The following is a 20519-nucleotide window of genomic DNA, read 5'->3' on the forward strand; positions in this document are numbered from 1 at the left end:
ACTAAAACACAGCAAGAAAGAGTGTTCTTGTAGCATTTCAAAGAGAAGCCAAACATGCAGAGATCACTGTATCTCATGTTACTTTGGAGAGAAGGACGACTGTGGTAGCTGGGAGACTCCCAGAGAGCAACAGAAAGATTTTCTTAAAGGATTAACACGTAGGATGTCCACAGGACATCACTGATTCAGTTCACTGGCTCCCTAGAAACCTGAACTGTCCTTGGTGGCATTATGTGAGGTGACTGTTATTGAACAGGATGATATTGCTGTAAGAGTTCTTTCTTGCAGTCCTCAGAAGCATTTGTAAGGAGACTCACAGTACACACAAAAGTCAGAAAGTTACTATGTGGAGACAGCTATCTTTTTACAGAACATATTGTATCAAGGAATCTCTGATGTAAAGCTGTCTTTGCCTCTCTTCAGCTTGTCCTAGAGGTTGTCACTTGAATAAAAGCACGATTTTGTTACAGCATGCTTTCCATCTTGTTCAGTTTCTACAGGCCAATGTTAAACTATATCTCCCATATGGTATCATCAGTTCATAAAAACAAAAAAGACCAGCCAAGCTACAATTAATTGGTAGATACAGAAGGAAAAAAAAAAAAAACAAAAAAAACCCCACAGTTTTAATGCTAGATGTCAGGAGAAAATACAAGAGGGAAGAGGTTGGACGATTTTATTCCCAGTTTAACTAAAACCTGCCATAGTTTTCTGGATAAGCTATTTAAGCTCTGTGCCTCATGCATGCTCTCTCCTCTGAAGCACTGGATCTGAAGCAAATCAATTTTGGGAACAGAGTGAAGCATCACAGCTCTGACCTGGCAAGAATCTGCCTGATTTCTTACATGTCAAGTTAGTCTGAAGAAGGGAAGGTCCCAGTTATGACTTTGTTGTGGAGAACTTTGTTGCACTCAGTAGATATAATCTAAGAATAGGACTGACCTTTGCACTCCAGTGAGGTCCTTCTTCCTCCCCACCACCGCCAGCCAGGGGCAGTGAACCAGAGAGCATGAGCACATATGGATCAAAAACAATGCAGGGTCATCACATAGATCATCATAGACAGATTCATTAAGTACTGCTAAAAAGATCCTGCTTATTTTAGGAAAAATAGACACTTTCTTGCATTCTAGTGGTGTTCATGTTCAAACAAATGTTCATCATCCCTATAAAGGCTGCACTCACCCTGGACACATGAATTATTTTCTCTTTATTATTCTCTATTGTTATGCTCTCTTTATCTCCAAATTCTGAGCACCTATCTCACCACTAAGCCTTCCTGAAGGAGTAATTTGTCACAGTTTTTTACAGTATCTTCTTCCTAAATAACATTTGCTGTGTTGTGCTATTCTGAGAAGTGACATTATGAAAGCGGCAACAAAGGGCTCCATGTTCAGAGAGGCTTACTAGATTCCTAATTAAATATGGTTAAAAAACACCTCAAAGAGTGCCAGATATGTAACTTTCATCGTGAAGACTCAAGGTGAGATCTGACCAGCCAGGCTCTCCCTTTACTTCACAGCATCACCAGCAGTGCTGTAGCTGCAGCACGATGTTCTGACTGACAGCTTCACTGGGTCTCAGATGCTTTACAGCAGTAAAAGATCTGTCCCGAGGGATCCCTCAGCAATGTTCCCCTAAGCAAGTGCCTCACTGGAATCTGCAGCATCTTCTGAAATGCCAGAGCTCAGCCACTGCAGCAACCAGGAGCTGAGCATTTTGGGGAACTACATTCTGGCACAATGGAGCAAGAACCAGTATAGGGTGCACCCAAGACCTCCTCTAATGACTTAGCTGAAATGGTTTAAGAATTACCAACACAGCAGCTTGCTTCAGCTTCATGTGCTGCCACAGTGTTGCAACTACATTTATGTGGACTGAACTATTTTAATATAATTTAAATTTACCTGAGTGGGATTGCCCTGAAACAGTCCAGGAGGTCACACAGGATTTATTTGACATCTGATCTGTAGGCTGGACTATTCTTCAGCTATGGGGCAGTAGTCAACCAGAAGGAGTAGGTCCTTATGCTACTCAGTCATACCTGCACCTGCCCTGCTCTACCCCCTTCATAGGATCTAAATGGAATTTTTTCTAGAAAAGAGGTAAAGGTCCTGTTTGAAATACTATTTGAGTACTTTAGGTTTTTATTGTAAGTCATATATGTGATAGAATAGCCACAGTTCCACCTAGGCAGCTACTTTTATTACTTAAATCAAAATAAATTATGTGTAACAAACACATGCTTTAGATATCAAAGTGGGCAAACACACCTACTCATCCATATCCAACTGATGTACTATTTTTCAGAGCAGAATCGCCTCTTGAACAAATAAAGATGCTTTTAAAATGCTATAAGCAATTAATTATCTTCTTGCTACTGTGCATTGTTAAACTGTTCTGTTTTCTCCATTTCTCTTTCTCTCCTAATGAAATCAACCATGGCAGTTGCTACCAAGGTTGCAAACAGATTCCCAGAGATATATAACTGTTTTTCCTGTGGACTAGCAGCAACTGGTTGGACAGGAATGGCCCTTCTCCCAGTAGATATTATGCTCATCCTGCTCATAATATGCTAGAAGTCAGAGTCTCATCTAACCTAAGGGAACTGTTACCTTTATTCATTTCCCCACCATACGAAAACATCACAATAATATATTCTAAGAGAAATAAAAAGGTTCCTGTAGATATAGTTTAGGTTTGTTTGTGCTGCTGAAAGAGGTCAGCCCTGTTAATGGCATGTGAGAAGTATGTATACAAAAGTGCTCACTGCTGGGCAATCACTAGCCTTTAATGTGTGGAGAAATCAGCAGAGACTCATATGTATGTTTTATTAATTCTTCCTCTATCTTGGTCTGTGCAGGCCTGGTGCATGCAGTTATTTAGGAATTTACATACCATTGGTTCTAAGGTTTGAGGACAGATAAGAAAATTAACTACCATGCAAATAAATCCAGCAATGCCTTTGAAGAGTCAAGGCCTCCATATAGTCATGCTGCTCTTCAGCTGAAAAACTGTGTAGGAGGATGCTAGCACCTATCAAACCAGGAAGGAGAGCTACTGCTCACAGTCACCTTATTCTGACACTGAAAAGAAGAATCACACTCAATTCCCCATCTAGCCCAATGTTTTGTTTGCTCTGTGAATTTTGTAGACAAAGAGGAACAAAAAGTCCAACAATTCAGGGACATTGTCTAAAGACATATATAAAATTTTACTTCCCTTACAAATAGAGTTACTTTCTAGTGACCTTAAAAAAAAAAAAAAAAAAAGGTAAAAAATACCAAACCCAACACAAACAAACAAAATATCCCCACCAACAAAATCACCAGAACTCTGCAGCTTTTCCTATTTGACAAAAGTAGAACATACTGTTCTCTGTGTAGCTTTTTCCTGGCTTGTTTTCCAGCTCAAAAGCCTAAGTTGGGGAACAAGGACAAATTCTCCTAGTTTTCAAGGGAAGCTTGGAAAAGCAGGTTTATCACAATAGATATATGAAAGTAGTCCCAGAATACAAGGTAGGTGACCAAAACATGGATTACAATATCAAGCAGCACAGAAACAGCAAGAGAACATGGCAATTGATTCTGAAGAAATAACTGCCGTATGTGTAGGGCAATATTCATATTTCAGCTCTTAAAGTCACTCAAAGCAGTAAGCATGATCACCAGCTGCTCTGTAAGGGTCATATAACTGAGAGGTATTTGAATCAGATATATGGGACTGTCCTGCATAAACCAGGTTACATTATGTTCAGGTTAGTTCCCCCATTTCCACACAGAACACCATAGGCAAGAGAGCTAGATGTGTTTATACTCCACACATATTAAATAAATCCAATGTACAGACAACAACAGCTGCTCATGAGCCTTACTCTAGAGCAGGGAAGAGCTCAAATGTTTGCTCCCTTATTCACAAAGACAGTAAAGTGTATCAACATCTGTGAATAGCCTCTACCATCAGGAGAGTCTTTGTCAAGGATAAACTAAATAAAATCTCCACAATGTGTGAAAGATTGGTCTGATTTCTTATTCTGACAGAATCATGAAGAGTCACTGAAATAAATTTTCAATGTCAACTGTAATCTCACTCCAAGAAACTTTTTTAAAACCAAGATGGCTTCTGGATCAAGAAGACAACAACTGCATAGAAGCAGAAAAAAGTAAGGTTTACAGAATGTCGTCTTATAAAAATATAAAGGACAATGTTTGACTGCATAGATACATCCATGGTAGACGGTGAGTCTTACATACAAGAGAGATTTGTTTCATATACCTGGTTCTGAAATGTGTAAGGAACAGATCTACATCCATTGGGATGTCTCATATGTAGAAGACAAAGGTAAGCTTCTTCACTATGAGCACCTCTCTTTTTGCCATGCCCCTGCAAGGCAGTAAGCAACTTGGCAAACAAGCACAGAATAGTGAGCTTCTATCCCTACAGTCTTTACCTGGCAAAGTTCTTGGTGGAATGAGATTCTCTTCTCCTCAGAGGACGCTGGCCAGATGAGGCCTGCAATAACCTGTGAAAATTTGCCATCAGAGAAGATAAACCACTAGGAACTGACAAAAATAGACGCCTGATTTTATGGTATGGTCATTGGACAGGCACGAGTCTCTATTTCCAGCAGAAACATCTAGATCTCTCCACAGAGGAGTCATTCTCATGCACTACCTCTAAGGGGTCTGATACCAACACATGAAGAAAAATTTTTAAAGTTATGGAAAAAACTTAGCCCTATTATATTACATGTCATAACTCTGGTTGAAACCAAGGACATAAAATGATAGCTTCACTGCCTTCTGGTTATTCCACACTTGTGGCAGCAGGAGCTAACATCCGATAATGCCACACTAGTCTACACCATGGCTGAATGGGTGTCTCTAGAAGGATGTAAAACCTTGACACAGCATGATATATGCCTCCAGTGAGTCAAATTCTATTCTCAGGTGGAAGGAAATAAACTCAGAGTGATTACATATGGATTCACATCAACACCAGCCCTGAAAACAGAATTTGACTGACTGTATCTTCCCTAGCTGATTTTACTAATGACTGATTTTTTTTTTAAATGAGCCACACTTAAATCTCCCATCAGTGCAGAAAGAACTCTGCATGCATTGGCACAAAATAGGATCTTTTCTGCTCAGGTTTGCAGTGGTCCTGCTGGACAGGGCTGAGCTGAAGTTTCCTGGAATCCTAGGCAAAGGCAAGGATCACTACGGACTCTAGGACCCAAGCAATTCACCCTGATTAAACCACTTACCTTTGAGAAGGTAGGGCCAATGGTGCTTAAAGCAGGGTGAGGCTCAACGTTTTGCTGACTGCTGTTGAAATTGGTAACAGACTTTGCATATTATATCACCAGGTTTTTTTGGTTGTATTTCACACGCAGTGTTTTTCTGCTTTTGACTTTGAGGTGTGAGGGGGAAGGCTCTAATCATATGGCCTTGTGCAGATGCTCCATTTGCATTTCTATTAATCCAGGCCCTCCTGGAGACGTTTGAGCATAGGCACAGCATGCTCTGCATTTGAACTTGTGAGAACCCACACCACTGCTTAATAACTTAATACATATGTATAGCCTCCTTCAGCAGCCCACTAGGAGGCAGAAGCAGGGGGAGGCGCTATTAGTGCATAGGCTGCAGGGCTCTATGTAAATGCATTTTGACAGGGAGGGTAACTTGCCGAATAAAGAACCCAGCTCCTTAGTGCTGGGCTGGTGCTGATTTAGGTCAGAAAACTTGTTTTACCAGAATTTGTACAAATGAGAGCTCACATGGATCTTCTGGAGAATGTTTAAGGTATCTTAGCAACTTTGCTCGCAGCACATAAGTGTCATAATGACACTTTCCACACAAACTGTCTTACAGGAACAAAAAAATACATCTGAGTCTTTGTTGCTCTCTACTTTTACCTTTCCTGAACACCTCTCCTCAGAAGGATACCCAACCCTGTCTCAGCTAAGTGTCATAATAACCATAATAAGTGGCAGTTTCACCATGTTTGAAGTGAATAGTTAATGGCTTAGAGCAGCAACCTCTAGATACAATGGAGCTGAGATCTCTTAATAAAAAACAGCTTTCCTTGGAAAACAGAGTCAAAAGGGAAAGGCTTTTTATAGAAGATACACTCTGGAGCCCATTTCTGCAGAATACTAGAAAGAGGAGAGGTAAAAGTCCCACAGTTGTCAGCAGAGATGGGTGTAGACAGGGCATCAGGGCTGCCACAGCAGCATGCCTGCACAGCCTGTGGTCTGTCAACCCCTGCAAACACCCTCCAACCCAAACACACCTTATCCATGCAGAGCCACCCAAAACCACTGCCAGCCACATTTCTGCTACTTCTCCCTGGAACATCCTCATCCAATTCTCAATCTGAAAGAAGCCAGGTAGGGATCTGAACAGGGCTTGACTTACATCCAGTGAGAAGCAACAGGTGGGAAAAAGAAGGGAGAAAGGACCGATCCTGAATGTCTCCTTTTTTTCTTCTCAAAAAGTTACATTGTTTATTTTGATGTAAAATAAAAACTAAACACCCCTCAGATTTCTTCTCCTCTACCACTCTCCTGACCTTAATTCCTGCTTTTCAGCCAGCTCCAGCAGATGAAAGCAGTTAATGTGAAACTCTCTGCAAGGACAACACCATAATTTTCCTACACTTAAAAAAGAAAGTATCCATTACTCTCTCCACCCCCAACACACCCCTTAAGTCCCCATTAGTCTTCTCTATACAGGCCTAACTCACAGTGAATTTACATCAAATTCCAGGAAGAGGTTCCTAGCTGTCCCATAATAAACAAACTGGGAGAAGCAAGGGGGATATCAGCCTCCGGGACTAACACTGGCTGCAGACAAACAGCCACACAGGCAGTAACTGATTGGGCTATAGCCTTTAAAGTGGCAGCTGAGAGAAATGAAAAAATGACATGCTGAAAGCAGCACTAAGAGAGGAGAAGAGCCCAGGTCTGAGAGTCAATCTTAGTCCATCAGGTAAAGAGAATAGATACGCATGGGGATAATTGGTGATGAGACACTTGAAATTAGGTGTATGATAGGTCCCCCACTGCCCAGCCACATTCATTTTTCCTACACTCAATGAGCACTGATGGGCAGGGGTGAGCTAAGAATATTTCTTAAACCTTTGCATTCTCCTGTCACATTTCCATGACTCTGTCTATTCCTCACAGACACACAGACAATTGCCTTATGCAGGCTGTCACCCACACTGCTGCTCTGCGGATGTGTGGCTGCAGGCAGAGCTCGCGGCACAGGCCCTGCTCATGCTCCCACAAGTCTCAGCCAAAGAAAACAAAGCTCAGCCTGCCTGTGTCCATGTCCATGTCCTCACACCAGCACCACGTGCTACTTTCAGCAGCCCAGCACAGCAGATGAAATGGGGGCCTGAGACACGGCAGGATGCCCAGTTTCCAGCCAGTTTCCAGCTAGTTTCCAGCCAGTTTCCAGCTCTGGGGGCCCTCAGGTGAAGGGCAAGGGTAGCCCCAGCCTGGCCTCAGCCACACCTGTGAGAGGATGTGACAGATTAAATCCCAGGCTGATGAGCAGTGAGAGATGGCTGTTCCTTCACATTGCCACCCATGTCAAAATTGCACATTCTGCCTTCTGTCATCTCAAAGCCTACAGACACAGCAAGAGGGGGTGGGTAGGAAGGTTGGAAGCCCACAGGCCAGGCTAGGTACACGGGTTTGAGCAGAGCAGTTCAGGGTGCTCTGGCCACCGAGGTGACAGGGCTGCCACAGCGTGCCAGCACACACACTGCTCCCAGGGATGGGCACTGGCCCCTGCCTGCCTCACACATCTGGGGATGGGCACTGGCCCCTGCCTGCCTCACTCATCTGGGGATGGGCACTGGCCCCTGCCTGCCTCACACATCTGGGGATGGGCACTGGCCCCTGCCTGCCTCACACATCTGGGGATGGGCACTGGCTCCTGCTCACCTCACCTATGCCAGAAGGCACAGCCAGCCATGCTCCACAGGGCCAGCACCCCACTTCTGGGGCTGGTGCCAGGCTCCCCAAAGAGTAGAAAGCAGCCAGCCAGTGTTAGGCCTCTTTTCCTCCTTCCAATTAGCAGTTGATGCTATGAAGTTGCCCCTCAAACCACAAGTGCCACAGCTGAAAAAGGCAATGCCCAGCCTTGCAGGGATGGCTCCTGCTGTCCCACAGAGGAGCAGCCATTCCCTCCGACACCTGCAGGCAGCAGCTCGCCTCACTGAGGCCAGCAACGCCCACTGCTCCCTTTTCTTCATGAGCTTCTTGCAAATGATGTGAACCCATACTTACTAATTTACATTAAGTTCATTTAACACCAATGAAAGAGACCAGAAGTGTCTAATGAGCAAACTGTAATGAGCTACCAGAAACTGCTAATCACGTTCAGTTTATGCATTCTTGCTTCATTCTTATAGAGTATTGTTGTAGAATAAATGCTTTGCTCTTATCTTGCAAGAGGAAAAAAAAATCTCTAGGTATTGTACCAGTGAATAACAAAGGAATGAACAAGCTTCTGGTTTTGCACTGCATATAATGATAGAGATGCTGTGAATTCTATGGACAAAGTACATGAAGAAGTACCCACAAGTACTGAAAATTTAATTAAAAGTCAGAAAGCCATTGCAATGAAGACTCAGCAGAAAGCCATTTATTTTTAAAATCTAATATATTCTTCATGACTAAAGGCTAAAGCACATGCTGACTTACACATTTAGCTGTAACTGATTTAAGCTACTTGATGATTTTTTGCGCACAGGGTGGCGCTCAATTTGCAATGGAGTAAATTGGCAGAATTTAATTTGGTGGATTTTTTTAACTCTGCAAAAAGAATCCTCATTAAAACCTCACGATAGGCTGTATACTTTTTTCATCATTAACCAGCCTAACTGCAGGTAAAAGAGATACAATTATGGATTTATATAAATCCTATTGTCAATTTACAGCTCAAAGACTGGTGAGTTACCTCATTTTAAATAGGTTATTTTTTCCCCTTAACCTTTCTTTGTTTTAATGAGGATTTGGTTTGTCATTGTCAGGGTGCTTGTTTGCAGGAAGGTTTCTCATCATGTGAAGAAGGTATAAGGAAAAAGGATAGAAGACCTTTTACTGAATTTCAAATCCCATCACAAACCCTGTCCTGGACATTCTGTCTTTTCCATGAAGACAGAAAAAACTCAGCTGCTGATTCCTGCCTCTCTCAGCCTCACATCTGCTCTATCTCATGCTTTGGTGCTTTCCACCTTACTCACGCCCAATTTTTTTCTTCTTTGCTGCACCTTATTTTAATTCCGCCTCCCACCAAAGCACCATTAAATTCTTTGTTCTGCCTCATTCAGAACCAGCAGCAGCTCCAGGTTCAGACCACATGGGCTACATAGAAAATTGACTGAAAAATGCAACTTAAACCTGGAACTCTCAAAATATGAGGATAGCCAGTGCTGTCATCAAGAGACCCTCCTGTTCAACAGGAACCCAAGGTCCAAAACAAGGTCCCACATATTCAATGAGGCAGATTCTCAAGTGATAAATTACACAAGTTCCTAAAGAAGCTGAGCAGCTGTCCCACTAAATGTTTGTCCATTAACAGAATCACAGAATCATTTCGGTTGGAAAGGGCTTCTGAGATCATAAAGTCCAACTTTTGACAGAACATTACCTTGTCAACTAGACCACGGCACCAAGCACATGTCCAGTCATTTCTTGAATACCTCCAGGGATGGTGACTCCACTACCTTCCTCAGCAGTCCATTCCAGTGTTTAACAACCTTCTCCATGAAGAAATTCCTCCTGATGTCCAGAACTTCTAAGATTAATTAAATTTCTGGTTTTAATTCTTAGTCTCCAAGTAGGTTGACAATGTTAAGCAAGAGGAAGGCTGTCACATTTATATATTACTTCATAACAGCACCCAGAAATGCAACTACTCCTCTTGCCTGAGTGAAATGCTGCCTCTCCTTTCCTTTAGCAAGTTCCTCCAGAAGCTTCTGAAGGATAAGGTTGAGGACCGAAGGGATAACACCAGGAGGGAGCTAGTGGCTAATATCATCTTCTACCAGTCTGTTACCCACACCCCCTTCATTTGAATGCTTTCAGAATTTTGCTTACTATTTCATCACCCATCTGCGTTTTAAATATTACCCTGCAACATACAAGAATGGATACAGCAAGCCGAGGGTGAAGGAATTGTTCCCATAAGTAGACTTAGAAGAAAGAAATGAAAAACACAAAGAAAAGGGATTTGTAAGAGGGTCTGGATTTTAACCTTCCTTGGGGTGAGAGAATAAGCACGGCTACTACTCTAAGCACTTAGATGTTGAAAGCTGATGTTTTTCCTCTTTGAATTTTTTACCAGTTGTAGCAATTAAATGATAAAGTTGTCTTTAGCTCATTAGATGATGAGTTAATTATATGCCAAAATTAACCTTTGTTAAGCTCTTAATAGAACATCTTTTTCTGAGTAGCCACAGCCTGTGTTAAAATTCTTAATGATCTGGGCTAAAAAATCAATAACTTGTATGACTTCCATATATGAACTGGGAATTAAATGTATCTTTAAAACGTACTATAATGATAACCTCAAGCTGAAATTGAAATAAAGATATTCCTTGGTGATTTCAAGGACAATACTTTCACCAGTGTGAAGGCCACTAAAGAACATTGCCACTGGGGACAGCTATCCTGCCTGCAGCACAAAGATAAATCAAGCTAAGACTAAGTCCAAGATCTTGATTTTTCAAGTATTTTTTTTGCTGCAGTCCTGTATTTCACATTTATGATCCTCCTATACATATCAATGTTCAGTCAGGACTGACTGTTCTCTTCTTAAAAGTTGGAGGAGTGAATTCATTTTGAGAACTTATATACCCTTATCAATGATCAAAAGAGTCTAATCATTCCCCCATGCAGGGAGCTGATAGATGCAGTGCTATGCTTTTCCCCATGTAATCAATTTCTAGCTAATTTGACAAGAACTCAGGAACCATTCTGTAGTTCAGGTCATATTAAGTATTTTATGTTTAAAGAAGCAAAAGTCCTATTGTTTGGCACTTAAATTGCATATGTCTTACTGAATATTACTTTGTATGATATTAATACATTAAATGGGGAGATATCTCATTAAAATAACATGCTCAATCTGAAGTGTCAATTATCTATAGTTTAATGCTTTTTCTTCCTTTGGATTCCCATTTGAGCCACCCACAGAAGTCTAATTCATATACTTCCTGGTACCAACTCAGAGACGGAAAACTTTAAAACCGGAGACTGGTGATTTCATCGAAGTTTCATTCAGAGTTATCAAGAATTATTCTCCATAACCTTGACTTATACTGTGACTATCATCTTCAGGTTCATTTTCTTCCTCTAATGCCAGAGAACATCTTCTCCTTGGGAGATGAGCAAACCTAGCTCCCTGATGATGTTCAGCTGTGACTTGCCACAGTGCCTTGTAACCTACACCTCAGTTAGCCTGTGTGCAAATCTGGACAGAACTGAGCCAATTTTTAAGCCTCACCATTAATGCATTAATGATTATGAATTGAATGGAGAAAAAAAAATATATAAAAATAACTATTACTTCTTAGTCTTTTGTCTGATAACAAGTTTAAGTATTTGTGAGGTGATGAAATAGGAAGAAAATAAAGGTAAGGTTTCAAGTTCACAGTTAAGAATAAAAACAATGTTGTAAAATCTTTCAAGCATCTTTCAGCTAAAGGAATTCTGTGCATATTTTTAACAGCATGGCCCTATTTATGATATTTACTTTCAATAAATCTGTGTAGGATCCACATCTCAGACCTCCCAGACATGCCAGGTTGCTTGAGAATAGACGTCTCACAACTTGACCTTGTAGTAGAAGGTGCCTCCTTGGGTGCTATTGCTAGGACAAGTCAATTTGAACAGATATGGCAAGGCAGGCTGAAAGATGGGAATTATCAGTCAAGATTGCTCTGCCAACAGGCACAGATCACTGTACGATAGCAGGCTGATGGTTGTACTACTCCCTGAAGGTAGTTTGGTAAATAAGGAGGTTATGGATATGTTACTGTCAAGCATGAAGAAATTTTTGTTGATATATTCTCAGAAACTAAATTTTTTTCTTTAATAACCTGCAGGGCTACTCTTCAGTAAAATTACCAGTCAACTCTGACAGCCTAGGCTACAATAAGCTGAATCACACTCCAGGTCTTTAAACATTTGGTTTGCTTTTTGTTACTAGCTTGCTTTAAGTGTGCTTAGGAGAGTGCAATACAAAGTAAAACTGAATCTTTTCAGCTAATCAAAAGAGGGAAGTCATCAGAGAAAGACTACACCTGTTTAAAGATGCAAATTGATAATGGAGTTGCATATCAAAACAATACTACTGTTCATTTTTTAAAAGCTGCAAATTACTAATCTTCAGCCTTTATTAATAACCTATTAAAAGTTTCTATCAGTGAAATTTAACACAACACTAAACAAAAAATACAGCACAATGAGGATACATTGCCTTCTTCAGTCTCACATTTGAAATGCAATGATCTTGGTTACCAACTCTGGCCACTTTTTCATTGCAAAAGAATCAAAATTTTAAATTGCCCTTCCTACACCTATAGAATAAAGGATTGTATTTTGCCTTTCCCATTTCAATATGCACAAACAGGAAGCACAGCACCACAAAGGGACTTAAAGAGCAGAACCTGCCCATATCAAGAACTGGGCCAGGAAGTATTATCCTCAGAGGAAAGCAGACCATCAAGTAGGGCATTCTGTGTACTTGTATGCAAAGTCCCATTTTCAATTAAAGCATTTAAGAGTCTGATAAGGACATCAGAACACAAGAGAGCCTTATAGTTGGCCCAGAAAATTAAAACCGTGAATGGCAGATCATCTGCTTATATCTTCCTTCTTGGTCAGACTAAATTAGTTTAAATTGACAAATATTAATTAAAAATTACCTGTCTGCTCAATGGTGATCAGCTGAAAAAGGAGCCTCCACAGAATTCTCTTTATTGTGTCTTACTGTGAGACATCAGACAAGGCACTAGCTTTCCTGCAGTGCTGAGCAGGCTGGCTCCTTCATCCTCTAAGAAAGCAAATCCTGCGATTCAACAGCAAAGTCATGAGTTGCCCTAAGAAATTTCAGCTCCCCAAAATTCTATCAAGCCCAGAGCTGGAATCTGTTGCTCGGCTTTTTTTTGTTTTGTTTTGTTTTTTAAGCTACAGACTCCCCAGGTTCTTGCACAGCTCCTTTCGGTTTAATTTCTCACCCGCTTGACTAGAGACAGAAGTAGGAATTAGCATTGCTTTCACATCCTCCGCTTCTCCTCACATCTCAGAGCAGTGATGTTTTTTGTCTCTATCAGGCAGCTCAGAACCTGACCTGAAGCCAGCTGGACAAGGCTACAGTTCTGCTCTCCAGGGGCCTGACAATTCATTCACAATCATCCTGAAACTGCCCACAGACCTCCATGGCATATAATGCCCACACCACGTGGGGCAAGCAGCCAGGGTAACTGTAACCCCAAGGCCCTACTTTGGACACCAGATACTCAAGAAGTCTGTTGGTTGCTTAATTTGATCTAAATTGCCCTAAACAATCACATTTTGATAAAACTGGTGCTGGATATATTAATTTTGCTCTGCATGTCAGGCAGAGTGGAAAACTAAATCAAGCAACAAAATGTTGATCACTCCCTAAATAAACCATTCAAAGGACATCAGTTTTTCAATCACATTCTTTGGAGAGGTGGTAAAATTTAGAGGTGTGGGAGAAAGGCTTCCCCATGTACACTTTGTCAGGCCCACCCCATTCTTCACTGAAGCTGGGAAAGGCAGCCTCTGACCCTCAGAGCAGTGGAATGCAGGCAGTGGTCTCTCCAATTTCTCCTCCAAACTAAACTGAAAGGTCCCTGCCTGTCAGTCAATCCTCCTGCTGTCCCTTTGGCCAATGTCCTGGCTAGACTGGGTAATATCATTCTGAAAAGTAACTTCACAATTAATCAGCCACAGAAAAATCTAAATTTAACCTCTGACCCTATGCAATCACCTCCACAGGGATATGAGCAGGTCCTGGTTTTATGAAGCAAAATCTCAGACTGCATGGGTAAAAATACATTCTTTCAGGAAAGAAATTTTCAATGATGCACTGACGAAAAAAATAAAATCAAATAAATAAATAGGTTTCACTGGGTTGTAAAACTGGTGAAAATGCAAAATTTCCTAGCTTTGTGTATAGATGAGATGTCAAGAGGATTTGAAATACTTAGATGTAAGAGCAAAAAAGGATTAATAAATAACATACAACATATATGCAATATAAACCAACACTACAATTTGCCTCATTTTTTCACAGAAAAGAAATACATAAACATGAACATGCCAAGGATATGACATGGTGCTAAGCTACTGCAGTAATATGTCCTTTAGGTATGTGGGTAGGTGGAATGGATGGAGCCAGCATAAACACATATACACCTTATTTATTACCTGTCTCTATCCATATGTTATTTCCCCCTGTCCTCAGCAGATTCTTTTGTGTGTACAGAGTTCAAGTAAAATGCTGAATGTTATGAATGCATAAGCCAGTGTGAGATTCAGCAAATTGAAAAAGACCAAGATACCACCCCAAAGTTGCCTCACTCTTTGCTTGCTCTTTTTTCCTCAAAAACGCAAGTTACATTTTCTTTTGGTGGACCAAGGAAAACTACATCATCCCATGACTCTTTACTCAATTTTCAAGCCTGTTTACTTTTGTTTTCTAGAGGACACGTTTACTAGAGTGTTATTGTCCTGCTTGCTATAGCCTATAGGGAATTGTTTTGCATAGTTTTTGTACCTGACTTTTTTAGGTATCAATTTTGTGACAATCAGTATGTGTATAAGCACACGCTTTGTCTCCTCACTCCAACAAAGTGATCACCATGAAGGGAACTGGACAGGTAAGAAAACAACATATTCTGAGTCTATCAATCATCAGCATGGATTGAACAGTTAGACACATATACAGAAAAATGAGTGTTGTCAGCAGCCACCATGAAACCATCACCAGTAACTGCTGCACTGTCTTTGCTATGTGTCAGACCTTGCCAAGTAATTGCACTGCACCAAGTAGATGAAACCTACACTCCAACCGTGTGGTGTTTATGTTGTAACATCAGTCTGCAGGTTCTCTTGACACAGCTTCTGTCCAGTGACCCATACTGAACAAGCCATGACCACATAAGTCTCCAATACAGAGCAAACATCAAGCCCTAAGTTTCTCCTTGCAACTCCTTCACAGATGAAAACTAGTCCAGGCACACCTATGTGTCAATTGTATCTCACCTATGTGGTGCAAATAAGAATTAAATCCAACTTTCTCTACACTGCTGAATCAGGAGCGCTGAATGACAATCCAACCTTTACATTCTTATAAATAATGGCTTTTCTGTTTGGGTAACTAACATGTTCTGCTGCTCCATGGCTTACCTTGGGATCCAGTCTGTCTGTAACTCATCATTGCCAATGTCAGCTGGTCCAGCTGGGGCATGTGGACAGCTGGAGGTGTGCAAGGACTCATCTTTCTAAGTATAAGCACTCTTAGAGCAATCATGAAAATTAGTTGAAGACACAGCTCACCACCTGAAGCTGAATAAATGATGAATGGAGTATTAGATGCATACTTACAATCCCTACAATTATAGAGGAATACTCTTGAGGAATACTCTTAAGGAACATGATTAAAATTAACAAGTATGATCAAATTAACCTGGCTACCAGCAAAGTGGTCAACTGCAGAAGAAACCTTATTAAATGGCTAAAATCACTGTCTAAATTCACTCCAGCTACATAGGAAATTTCTTTATGGTCTCCTATGAGTCACAAACTCAATATGCAACTGGAAAATTTTGTTCTGTTTATGTGGTTGTCAGATTCTTATTATAGGCCAGATTAAAATAGGGAATTGCCATTTTGCCCAGGGTTCAGAAAATACTTTTGACTATGTATTTACTTTTTTTTCTTCATCAGAGGGAGAAGGATTCAGATAAGTGAAAATTAAGACACAGGGGCTTTAAAAGTAGCAAAGGCTCACTGGCAGCTTCTGCCACTGTGTCACTGCATGCTTTGTAGTAAGTTGTTTTGTGTTGCTCATTCTGCCTGCCTAGGCCAGTGGAAGTCTGCTCTGTCTGTCAAGAGTAATCCTAACATTAGGAGACTCCAGGCAAAGGACTGAACATGGTCTGGCACTCCCTGTGGCTGTTTGTTTGATGCTGATTTCACAGCCATCGAATGAGCCCTTAACCTTGTCACTCGTAGCTCCTTTTTGGCAGAATGTCAGGTAACAAAATCGACCTTGAGAAAATGCCAGACTTTTCCAGTTCCTCTTCAACAGAAGTTCCAGTTGTTTTGTCAGCAGTTACTCAGCTCTTCATATTCCCAGGTCATTTTCACTAAGTTCAGAAGCAGAATGCACTGTCCCACACTCCATTTCACTAGTGCTAAACTACTAAAAATTTCCAGGGTAAGAACGCATATCAGTTGTAGGATTTCAAATATAATCCTACTACTTCTCAAAATATGTATTTTGTACTGTAGAAAAATCAATAAATAAGCAATTACCTGCTATGTTAGACTACAATGATACCAATAGGTGGAACTAGTTACACTCAGACAAGGAAAGGAACAGTGACTGGTTCTAAGCCACAAAAATTGGGAAAAATATATTTCTATGCAGATCAAGAATGGAGAGAAAAATTGTGAACTTTGTTACATGAAAAGCATTTACACGTGTTTTTATATTAATACTGGGGGTTTTCTTCAATGTTAACTGTCTGACTAAATGCCCAAGTCATCTCCATACCAAACCCTTAAGGTAGTTATCAGACACAGGTAAATATTTTTGAACTCATAGGCTTTAAGATAGTTCCAGATTTTAATCCTCAGTAACTCACAGAAAAAGAGGATGGATTTTCTCTTCTTGTTTAATTTGTGGGACAAAGCAATATATTAGAAGTACCTGTTGATGAGCTGGTATTGCAGAGCTAATGCCATGACTATAGATTTTCTCTCACTGGTCATGTATTTGTTCAAAATGATCTCCATTTTTTTCCTGAATACTTTGGTATATGTATTTATGTATGTATTTAGATACCTATTTCTTACCTGCTAGAGCAGGAGGAAGGGAAACTCCCTCTAGCTTCTCTTCAAACTCTGCAGAGTGCTGTTTCAAATCAAAAGTTCTTATTTATTACTAAACTTCCTTCATAGATATATTATGTTGGTAATCCATCTTCATGTTTATAGTTGCACTAAGACAAATAAATCCATGCACAGTAGCCTTCAGGGTGTTTATTGTGTTATTCAGTAACATGTAACAAGAACTGCATGTGAAAGTCATCATTTGGGGAGTTTTACCAGCCTGTCTCTGAGGCCAACACAAAAATAAGAGGATGCTGGTTTCAGACAGGAACAAATTGCTGTGATGTTTCTGATGTTTCTGGTGCCCATCAAAATCTGCTAACCAAGATGGTTCTAATGGATTTATCTCCTGTATGGGGCCCTCTGCTCCCAGTGCTACAAATCATTAAACACGATGTGGTCAGGTGAAAAGCCTGACCCTCAGCACTCCTCAATGAGCAAACTGAAAGAGCATGTGCACTTGATGAAGGTTTGTCACAAGGGAGCCTGCTGGTTCCTCCATTCCTTCAAGGGACTCATCCACAGGGGTGATACCTTGTTCTTGAGCTGTAACTGTGCGTGAATGAAGGTTTCTCCCTCTTTAGTGACATCTCCTTTAGCCTGGAGATGGAGCAGGCAACTACAAGGATAAGAAAACCCCGAAACTGGCACCAGAGTTTAGGCAGTAACTTAAATTCACCCGAGCATTGCTAAAATCCTACAAGGACAAGACAAGGACTCCATGTGACCCCATAGACAGACAGCTTACTCCTAAGACTAAACACTGGAACCAGCAAACCTCCAGAATCTATTCACTCCTTCTTGCAGGGCTTCACAGCTGCATTCTACTTGCAGGTACCCCAAGGAAGAATCACAGGTGGATCTCTGCAACACTGAACCTTTGAGCAGCACAAATGGTAGAAAGTTGCTGACTATTTAGATACTAGAGTCCTCCACTTCAGCCCTCCAACCCACTTGGGTAAACATGCAGGTTTTTTAAATGTGCAGTTCTTGATTCACAGGCTGGATACAGGGTCAGGGCTAGAGGGACTCGGTGAGGCTATCGCAGTGGGAGCTAAAGTAGAGCAGCACAGAAAAAGTGTCACTGTCATTCTCTATTGAAATCAATACATTCCTTCAGAAACCTATTAAGTAAAGTATAGCCTATGACAGGAAGTTTAGAAGAATGCAACAGAGCACCTAATTCTGTGCCTTAGATCTGAAGAACAGTAGTGCAAATGGGAGAGCAATTTGCATAGAGTGATCTCTATCACACTGCAAGCACAATTTCTCTCTCACTGGCTGGAAGCTTAAGTAGCTAGGCCATCTCCAGGGTGCTTCTGAATCATTCTAAAATAAAAAGTGAAAATAAACTTGAGCAGCTCTAGGAAAACAGAAAATTAAGGAGGCAAAAGGAAATGGAAATCTTCCCCAGTCAGCTCAGGCAGCCAAAGCCACACTACAGCTTGACAAAGTAACGCATCTTCCAAATACACGTGCAAGATTCTTCTCATTTATGTTACTTTGTCACAATGACTTTGGCTGAAAAGTCCTTTTCAGCCCTGCAGCCCCTTCAGACATATTTGCTGAAGACAATCATAGCAAAATATGAATGTTAGCCCTGTAGCTGTACATCATTACGCAGATGTGAAGACAAATACAAGACGGTTTTAGAAGAAAACTGAAGTGAAAAAGGTAAATGTGTTGTGACCTTAGATCATATGGCACTATTTTCTGAAGTAATCTTTACTGAATTCTTCTTTCCAGCTTCTTGATTCTTGTTTTGTTAGAAGTTGCACATGGCTCACAGCTCCCTCCTTCCTGGGCAGACCACTGGGCAGAGCCCTTCATGCCCAGCCCCTCACGCTCCCATCACTGCAGAGCGTGTGCTGCATCCTGGGCTGCAAGCTTCCCTGAGAAACAGGGACTGACAAGCAAACTTCCTCCTGACAAAAAAAGGTTTTTCTCCCATTGAATTCACAGCATTAAGTTGCTCACTGGATTTTCAGAATTAAAACCATTATTATAAGACACCAAATGCCTTTTGTATTAGTATAATAAAATAATATAATCATCTCTTGTCCATGTGCAGGGAGGAACTGCAGTACCAGAAGAACTGTTGAGCTTTGTGGTCCCCTCCTGCCTTTTTTCTGGAAAGGAAACCAGCTGAGACATCACAAAGAAAATAACCTACCTCTGGAGCTGCTATTGATACTGCACTACATCTTAAATGTTTCTCTGCCAGAAAATTCCTCTGACTTTTGCTAAGAATAGCCAGCAGAAAGCTGGCAGAGAGTATCATCATTATTTAATGACTGTAAAATAATAGTCTGTTATAGGTATGCTTAAGCTTTGTAAACCATCAAGAAAGACTGGAATTTGACAAAACATTGGAGGTAAATGGCTACTAAGCACCTGAGTGCATTTTATTCCACAGAGAGGCTGAAAGTCAATGGAAGATACAAAGCAAAGTCTCCTTCCATAACACAGTTTAGGTATGGTTGCAAAGGGCACATGCATTTCAGCTCTGGTTGAGATTTGTGTTAAAATGGCCTCCCAAGGGTATTTCTCTTTGGTTCTACATTCTTCAGTTTTTGTAGTACATCAAATTCCTCTTCAATGAACAGAAGGAAAAAGAAGACATCAAACTAACCTCCAGGTGAGAACACTTCATCACATTAATGATCAGGTTAACTCACCTGTGCTTCCTGAAGCTTCAGCTGGAGAGGGAGGTAATCTTTTTGGAGACAACATCATCTTTGACACAGCTGTGGTATTTCTGCAGTGGGTACTATTATGCACAAGGCAATCCAAGTACTTTAAATACCTTTGAATTTGTAGGTATTTGTTGCTAGGGAATGTGCTCTGGGAGGCACCAGTGGGGAGAACAGCTTGCAAGCTCAGCACAGCACAGGCAGCTGTGGGACTCACAGAGCTCACCGGCACTGCATCAGTCCTGCATAGCTCCAGATTTTGGCAGCTTTTTGGGGTCCAGGGTTTTAAAGCAGCAATCTTCTGTCATTTTAAAACATAAACTGGAGACTGCAGAATAGCATTCAGCTTCATGAAGTGGATCAGCTTTAAAAAGCAGCATCATAAACGAATATAGTGCAGCCCCATGTTTATCGCGTCTCAGTGGTTTACAAATAAAATCTGTTTATAAGCTTTTAAAAAACATCCTCTTGTAGGCACTGCAAATCCAGCTTAGAACCTGCAAATCAGGCTGAGCTTCAGCAGACACAGTATAAGTTAACGGTCCAGTTGTTGGCCTCCCCTCTCCCTGCATAATATTTAAACAAGCACAAAAATACAGGTGTAAGCCAGGACCATCACTAGATCTGCAATTTTAAGTAATTTCCTATTCATACAA

The 20519-nt window shown here is 41.0% G+C and overlaps 1 long non-coding RNA gene across 2 annotated transcripts in view; it reads right to left on the reverse strand.

Moving 5' to 3' along the window:
- Positions 1–19951, reverse strand: part of LOC115496207 (uncharacterized) — a 94276-nt gene extending 74325 nt beyond the window's left edge. For both annotated transcript variants that reach the window (XR_012057254.1, XR_012057255.1), the window contains exon 1: positions 19849–19951. This is a non-coding gene — a long non-coding RNA (uncharacterized lncRNA). The remainder of the gene's footprint in view (positions 1–19848) is intronic.
- Positions 19952–20519: the final 568 nt, after the last annotated feature.

Source organism: Taeniopygia guttata, chromosome 8 (assembly GCF_048771995.1).
Source record: "Taeniopygia guttata chromosome 8, bTaeGut7.mat, whole genome shotgun sequence".
In the NCBI taxonomy this organism is placed as follows: domain Eukaryota; kingdom Metazoa; phylum Chordata; class Aves; order Passeriformes; family Estrildidae; genus Taeniopygia; species Taeniopygia guttata.